This window comes from Psammomys obesus, unplaced genomic scaffold, assembly GCF_907164565.1.
Source record: "Psammomys obesus unplaced genomic scaffold, mPsaObe1.curated_primary_1811, whole genome shotgun sequence".
Lineage (NCBI taxonomy): Eukaryota > Metazoa > Chordata > Mammalia > Rodentia > Muridae > Psammomys > Psammomys obesus.
In genome coordinates this window covers 10,328,061-10,336,975 of record NW_026585987.1, presented here as the reverse complement: position 1 = coordinate 10,336,975, position 8,915 = coordinate 10,328,061, and positions in this window count along the sequence as shown.

Here is an 8,915-nt window from a genome sequence, read left to right as displayed (position 1 = left end):
GACCCAGCTATACCACTCCTAGGCATATACCCAAAATTTGCTCAAGCACACAACAAGGACATTTGCTCAACCATGTTTGTAGCAGCTTTACTTGTAATAACCAGAACCTGGAAACAACCCAGATGTCCTTCAACGGAGGAATGGATATAGAAATTGTGGTATTTTTACACAATGGAATACTACTACTCAGCAATCAAAAACGAGGACATCATGAAATTTGCAGGCAAATGGTGGGATCTAGAAAAGATCATTCTGAGTGAGGTATCCCAGAAGGAGAAATACACACATGGTACATACTCACTTTAATGTACCTATAAGATAAGATAAACATACTAAAATCTATACACCTAAAGAATCTAAACAAGGAAGAGATCCTGGGGTAAGATGATCAATCCTCACTTAGGAAGACAAATGGGATGGGTTTTGGATGTAGGAGAAAACAAGTAACAGGACAGAAGCCTACCTCAGAGGGCCTCTGAAAGACTCCACCTAGCAGTGTATCAAAGCAGATACCAAGACTCATAACCAAACCTTTGGCACAGTGCAGGGAATCATAGGAAAGAAGGGGTAGTTAGTTTGACCTGGAGAGCATAGGAGCTCCACAAGGACCAAATATATCAGGGCACAGGGGTCTTTTCTGAGACTGATACTCCTCCAAGGACCATGTATGGATATAACCTGGAACCTCTGCTCGGATGCAGCCCGTGGTAGCTCAGTAACCCATTGGTTTTCCCTAGTAAGGGGAACAGGGACTATTTCTGACAGGAACTCAATGGCAGGCTCTTTGACCTCCCCACCCCCCAAGGGAGGAGCAGCCCTGCTAGGCCACAGAGGAGGACTTTGCAGCCAGTCCTGAAGATACCTGTTAAACGAGGGTCAGATGAAAGGGGAGGAGGTCTTCCCCAATCAGTGGACTTAGAAAGGGCCAGGGAGGAGATAAGGGAGGGAGGGTGGGCTTGGGAGAGAATGAGGGAGAGTTATACAGCTGGAATATAGAGTTAATAAAATGTAACTAATAATAAAAATAAACAAAGAATAGAGGACTAAGATACAACTTACAGAGATTCAGCCTAATTAGTTTTGCACAAAGGTATGAAAAACATTGGTACATTGGAAAAATACAACCTCTCCAACAAATGATACTGGGCAAACTGAATACCCACATGTAAATGAATGATAACAGTCCACATCTCTCATCCTGCACAAAAATCAATTTAAAATGAACGAAAGTACATAAGGTAAGACCTTGAAACTGCTAGATGAAAAAAAAATTATAAAACACTTTAAGATGTAGATGTGGGCAAGTACGTTGTGCAAAAGACTCCAACACTTGAGAAGCTAATCGTAAGAAGACAAATGGATTACCTAAAGCCACAGCAGAAGAAGCAGTCAGAAGAATAACAAGATAGCATACAGAATCAGAAAAAAACTGTGCCGCCTGTATATAACACTGGAATAATATGTAGAATATGTAAAAACTCCAAACATTGAACATAAAATATCAAATCATTCAATCAGCAAATGAGCTACGGATTTGAATAGTCAATTTTAAAAAAGTGAAATCTATCCTTATGGCCAATCCGTCTCGTCTTTAAAAACACTGGGTCATTTTTAGATATCAGAAGATACAAATTCAAACTGCTTTGAGATTCCATCGCAACTGATTCAGAATGGCTAATATGAAGAAACTAAAAGATCACAAATACTGGTAAGGATGTGGGGAAGAAAGAGGAATTTAAACTGGCGCAACCACTATGGAAGTTCCTCAAAAAGCTAAAAATAAAACAAGTGTAACCTAGTTACACAATTTTTTTAGGTATATACCTGGAGAATTCAAAGTTAAGACATGTTTATTATTGTATCATTTACAATAGCCAGGTTCAATGTTCTTAAACAAGTGAATGAATAAAGAAAATGTGCATACATAAACAATGAGATTTTCTTGAAACATAAAGAAAAATAAAATGATAACATTTATAGGACTTATGTATCTTCTTGGAGATTATGCAAGGCAAATAACCCAGACTCAGACATGTATCACATGTTCTCTTTTATTGGGGTGGTGGTGATGGAGGTTTTGATGGTGATGTATGTTTCATGAAAGTATCAAGAGGATTATATGAAGGAAAGAAGAGATTTTAAGAGAGGGGAGTGTAGAGAGAAAGCATAAATAATGGAATCCATGTGACATGGAAGCATAAAAAGAGGACTGTTTGCTGACATAGAGGCCCAAGAACAGGGGCAGATAGGATAGCAAAGAGCTTTGGGTATGAAGAATGGTAAGAACAGAGTGAAATAACAGATATGTGTGAAAATGGCAGTATAAGACCAACTGCTTTTTATATTAACTTAAAAAAGTAAAAGACTTCAAAGAGTCAAAAAATAAAATCCTAAAATAAAATAGCAACGATGAAAGCATCATTTTATTTTATTTTATTTTATTTATTTTATTTTTTTTGTATTTTATTTTTTTCTTATCAGTTACATTTTATTAACTCTGTACCCCAGCTGTGTCCAGATCCCTCATTCCCTCCCACTCCCTCCCTCCCTCCCTCCTCTCCACCGTGCCCCTTGCCAAGTCCACTGATAGGGGGAACCTCCTCCCCATTCATCTGATCCTGTTTTATCAGGTATCTTCAGGACTGGTTGCAAAGCTCTCCTCTGTGGCCTAACAGGACTGCTCCTCCCTTGGGGGGTGGGGAGGCCAAAGAGCCAGTCATTGAGTTCCTGTTAGAAATAGTCCTTGTTCCCCTCACTATGGGAAACCAATTGGTTACTGAGCTACCACAGGCTACATCTGAGCAGAGGTTCTAGGTTACATTCATACATGGTCCTTGATTGCATGTCAGTCTCAGAAAAGACCCTGTGCCCAGATATCTTTGGTCCTTGTGGAGCTCCTATCCTTTCCTCATCAGACTAACTCCCCTTCTTTCTTATGATTCCCTGTACTCTGCCAAAGGTTTGGTCATGAGTCTTTGTATCTGCTTTGAAAACACTGCTAGTTAGAGTCTTTCCAAGAAAGCATCATTTTAAACTACACTACAGAGCCACAGGAACAAAAACAGTGTGGATTTGGAATAAAGGCAAGTAGGTAGACCAATGAAGAGAACAGAGGACTCAGAAGCAAGTTTTGACAACTGGGCCAAGACAAACAAAACAACAATAACAACAAAACAAAACAGAGAAACAACAACAACAAAAGAAACCATATACTCAAGGCTCCTGAATAAATGTTGCTCGGAAAAAACCCTATATCCACATGTAAATGAAAGAATCCAGAATCACATCTCTGACCCTGAACAAAAATCAACCCAAAGTGGGTCAGAGGCCTCAATATAAGGCCAGAAGCTCTGAGAATGTTAGAGGGAAACATAGCAAAAACACTTCAAGATATAGGCATAGGTAAGCGATTTGTACAAAGGACTCTAGTCTCAGAGAAAATAATCAGGTGTTGAAAATAAGATTTCATGAAATTGTTGTTTATGCACAACAGAGAAAACAGAGTGAAGAGAAAATATTTGCCCACTACACATGCGGCAAATGATTGATATTAACATGCAGACTTTATAAAGAACACTGATAATTAAATAACAAATATTTAAATTAATTTAATTGAATATACAATTGTAGAAGAATTTTAATTCAGAACATGGCTGTTCTGGCAAGAGATTACATCTAAAGATCTTCTAGGTCTGTGTGATCCAGCTGGAATCCAGAAGACAGAGGCTAGCAGATCTGAGTTCAAGGCCAGCCTGGTATAGAGCAAGTATCAGGTAAAGAAAAGCCCAGGTGTGGTGGTGCACACCTTTAATCCCAAGCAATGAAGGTAAAGTTAGTTTGTAGAAGAAAGCACCCATGTTTGAAAATGTTGTCAAATTGAGTGGCAGAAAAACTGATGAATTAGAGAAAGATTTGACAGACTAAGGTAAGCCTAACTCTCATGAGAAGAGAGAGGAAGGGGAAGCTACTTAAGGGAGAGAGAGAGAGAGAGAGAGAGAGAGAGAGAGAGAGAGAGAGATAGCAGTTTTACCAGGACAGTAAGAGAGAGATGGGTTACAGAGATAGAACTCAGGTGAAGACAGCGGGAGAAGGAGACAGAAGATTAGAAAAGATCACTTGAGTTAGTTTGAGACCAAGTGGAGCAATTCAGAGGCCACGAGAGAAGCTAGATTGAGTAAGTTAGTTGGGAGAGGAGTTTAAGCCAAAACAGCTTAGTTGTACCAGCTAGCCAGAGCTCAGAAAGAACAAGAAAGGGTGAGCTCATTAATCAGCAAGTCTCAGAGGTGGAAAACATTCTAGGTCTAGGGTAGACTGTATGGAAACTAGAAGCTTCCATGACTAGGCCTAGGTTAGCAGACAGAGGCAGTAAGCCTTTGAGACAACAATTGAAACAGGTGAATAAATGTTTCTTTACATATAATTCTCAAAGAAGTAGATGTAAATGGAAAGTGTGCACTATCCTTCCACGTGAGGGAAATGAAAATTTAAACCCATCAGAACAGCCACTACCAAGAAAAACAACAACAATAAATACTTGTGAGAATAGTTCCACAAAGCTACTTTATTAAGCTTGGCCAGCCATCAGAGAAGTCTGTGTGGACTTTGCTAAAAGAAAATTCAAATAGAACTGCCTATGATCCAGCTTTACCATATGGGATCCATTCAGGAAGAATCCTAAGCTGTTTAATACAGACACAGTTTCAAATCCATATCTACTGTTGTACTGTTGATAATCATGGCGGTATGGGCCAGCCTAGGTGTTTATCTCCAGAAGAATGGATTAAGAATGTGTGGTATACACCACACACAAACTAGAATTTTCTTCAGCTGTAAGGAAAAATGAAATTATGACATATTCAGGAAAATGGTTAGAGCTGCTAGGGCTTTTCGAGTTTTTGGTGCTTGAATATGAGGATCCTGTCTTCCATGCATGTTATTATTAGAAGGTCCTCTGGACTCCAGGTTTCTTTCTGTATTTGTGCACGTGTGTGTGTATGTGTTTGTGTTTGCATGCACCCGAGAGTGCAGTGCGTCAGTTAAGAAAGGGACATGTGGAGGCCACAGCAGGATATCAGGGGTCTTCCTCCATCACTCTGCCCTGCTGCCTTGAGAGCAGGTATCTCAGCAAGACGGAACCTTGTTGTTTAGGCTAGGTTGACTCACAGGAGAGCACTTGGTATGCTCTTGTCTCTGCCCCCGCCCCTCCACTGGGCTTGCAGCCCTACAGGCAGCACGTCTGGCATTTAATGCGGCTCCTGTGGATCTGAACTCAGGTCCTCATAGCAGAGCAAGCACTCTTACCAGGGTATCTGTCCAGCCCCATCTTTATTTTTCAGATGTATATACAAGTGTGGATTTTATATAAACTTTTCCCCAAATGTATTTCTTATTCATTAAGATACATGTTTATGTCAATTATATTACAGTTGTCTCAAATACTAATGTAGTTGGATTGCACTTACTTACAGTGGACCGTAATCTGAGAGGAATACACTATAAAATTAAGTGCAGAGGATGATTTTTATTTCATAATGTCAAATGCACGTAAATTATACCTATGTGCACAAATAACATTAAAAGATAAAAACTGGAATGTACCAACGTTTTAAAAGTTACTGTATTCTAACACACAAATCACTGTTTCACTTAGCAGTGCTGAGAATAGGCCCTGTACAAGCTCACTGCTTGTGCATAACCCCAGCCTCTTACATGAACAATTTAAATTTTTCCTCTTCATTCGCCATCTCTCCTTTTCCCTTCACCACGAGGTAGCAAGAGGGGCAAGGATTGCAGTCCTAGTTGACCTGCCAGGACATGTTATAGTATGGCATCTTTAAACACAACGCTGAGAGAGTGGTAGGCATCTTTATCCTCCTTTAGGGGATAATGAGAAATAACAGGCCTCACTTGGAGTAGTTGGGAGGAAAATTGGAGACGTAGAAGTCCTGGATGCTTCGTTTATTATTTATATCTACTCCCTTGCCTGCTAAATTTTGAAATGACTCAGATTATTAATATGTGGGACAGGGGCCTACTTGGGAAAAGATGAAGGAATCTCATGAAATACAACACAGCATTAAGCAGTTACATTTTTATCACCCTGGGAGCCAGCAGTGTTTTGTCCCTTCTCATTCTTCATGAAGTAATGATCCCCTGGAGTTTCTATTCTTCCCCTCCTCCTCTTCTGTTGAAGGTCATTCATTTATGAACCATGCTTCCTTTTGCCAACCTTAAGAAGAAACTGAACATTTAAACTATGTACATTTGTTTAGCATACTCTATCAACATTAAAAAACAAAACTATCTGGTAAAATTAAAACTGAAACAATTCATTTTATATTTTAATAGCTAGTAGCGTCTTTGCCTTTACCTTGATGAACATCAGAATAAGAAAGATCAGAAAGTTAATGTGTTCATCAAATAAATCTCTTTCTAGCCAAGACTCGTAGGAATTTCTTCTAAATTGCTGTCATAAAGGAACTTGCCTACCCCCTTTATTAAATGTCAAGGTTGTAAAATTTCATTTTATACTTTTTTAATAGTTTAATATGTTTTAATAGCAAACCTACAGGAACAGCACAGAAGACAAACATTAAAACATGTACTTGCACTTAGGACAAGTCATTTCGAAAAGTACTGTGAATAGATGGAATCTACTCTATGACAAAAATGTTACAAACACCTTTTAGTTGCTGTCAATAAGAAATGCACTTAATATTTAAAAATATCCAAATGCTGGCATTGTCCCGAAAATTCTAACAGGTTTATTTATAATTGTTATAAAGTTGAACTGGGGAAATGTCTTCACCAAAACATTTTGGCTGCATTAATGCTTCACATCTTGCATTTATATTAAAAATTCACACATAAATGAAAATGGAAAAACTGCCAATACCTGATTTCTGTCTCCTATTTTTCCTCTTGCAATTAGATACTTAGGAACCTTTGACCCCAAGGAAAAATATCTAACATTCAGAACTACTGATAACAGGAAAAGAGGAAAAATAATTTTTGAGAATGAAATGTTTCCCCTCATAGTGGATTCTCTTTTTTCATTAATGAATTAATTTATTTACTTTATATCCCTATCAGAACTTCCCCTCCCTCCTCTCCTTCCAGTCCCTCTCTCTCCTCTCCCCTATGACCTCCACCCTTTCTTCTCAGAGAAGAGGAGATCTCCCAGGGAAATCAGCCCTTCTTGACATATCAAGCACGGCCACTATAGATTTCCTGGAGCCTCACTGACCCGTAGATGACTTCTACCAATTTCTGTCCCAGCCCTCTCTCCTTCCCCCATCCCCAGTCCCCATCTGTTTCCCTCCCCACCCCATCTCCCTCTCAGTTCCCTTCATCAGTCTACTTCAGATGTCTTATTTCCTCTTTTGAGTGAGATTCAAGCATTTTCCCTTGCTCTCTGCTTGTAACTTACCTGCTTTGGGTCTGTGGATTATGGTTATCTTGTATTTTATGGCTGATATTCACTTAAGAGTGAGTATATGCCATGTGTGTCTTTCTGAGTCTGGGTCACCTCACTCAGGATGATCATTTCTAGTTTCCACCATTTACCTGCAAATTTAATTATTTCCTTGTTTTGAATAGCTGAGTAGTAGTCCATAGCATAAATGTTCTGTATTAATCCATTTTCTTTATCCATTCTTTGGCTGAGGGACATCTGGTTTGTTTTCAGTTTCTGGTAATTATGAATGATACTGCTATTAACATAGTTGACCAAGTGTCCTTGTGGTATGGTGGAACATCTTTTGGCTATATTTACAGAAGTGGTAAAGCTGTGTCTTGAGGTAGAGCTGTTCCCAATTTTTTGAGAAAGCATGAGATTGATTTCCAAAGTGGCTGTACAAGTTTACACCCCCACCAGCAGCGGAGGAGGGTTCCCCTTTCTCCACACCCTCTCCAGCATGTGCTGTCACTTGAGTTTTTGGTCTTAGCCATTCTGACAGGTGTAAGATGGAATCTTAGAGTTGTTTTGATTTGTATTTCCCTGACGACTAATGATGCTGAGCATCTCCTCAAGTGCTTCTCGACCATTAGAGAGTCCTCTGTTGAGGACTCTCACAGTGAACTTCTTAAGCACATTTTCCACATGTGGCGTGCTGGCTGGATTTCTTTTGGCATAATTTTTATATGGATAGCTCACAGGTTGCTATCTTCAAAAAGGCCAACCATCTGGGCCTCACTTGTCTCCTGCAGAGCCCCACTAGCTGAGCTCTGGAAATGCAGATCTGTTTTGAAGTCCTGAGCAATTTTTCGAACCAGGCCCTGGGAAGGGAGCTTGGGAAGTTCAGTGGACTTTTGATAGCATCTGATTTCTTGAGTGCCACAGTTCCAGGCCTGTAATGATGAGATTTCTTCACCCCTCCAGTAGAAAGCACACTCCTGTGAGAGGATTTTGTAACCAGTTGATTTCTGGGTGCTTTACCACCAGTGGGTGTGTGGGCAGCCCACTGGGTATGGGCCTCGGTATGGGCACTTCTTTACTTACCTCCCTTTCTCCTTGGGCTGGAGCTCAGCAAGGGAGAGGTGGTGCTGGCCTTAGAGAGCTGCAGTGGTATCGCAAAGGTTGTGAACATCTATTTTATAATTCCGTGGCTATAGAACAGTTGAATAATTGTGTTATATATAATGATAAGTACTAATAAAAATTAGAGCCCAATTTGTCCTTGATGTTCAATTTGTTAATCCTACTTCTTATCATTGTTATTATTTCCTACTTGGTGATACTATTTAATAATTTGATGAATTTTCTTGATTACTTGTATGATCTATAATTGCAAACATTATACTCACTCGTAAGTGCTCAGCCGCATGCATAGCAGCAGCACGGCAACCACAGCACAGCTGGCAGAGGAAGTGAATTTGCAGGCAGACGAACACGAGGCACGCCTCCTTGCAGTGGG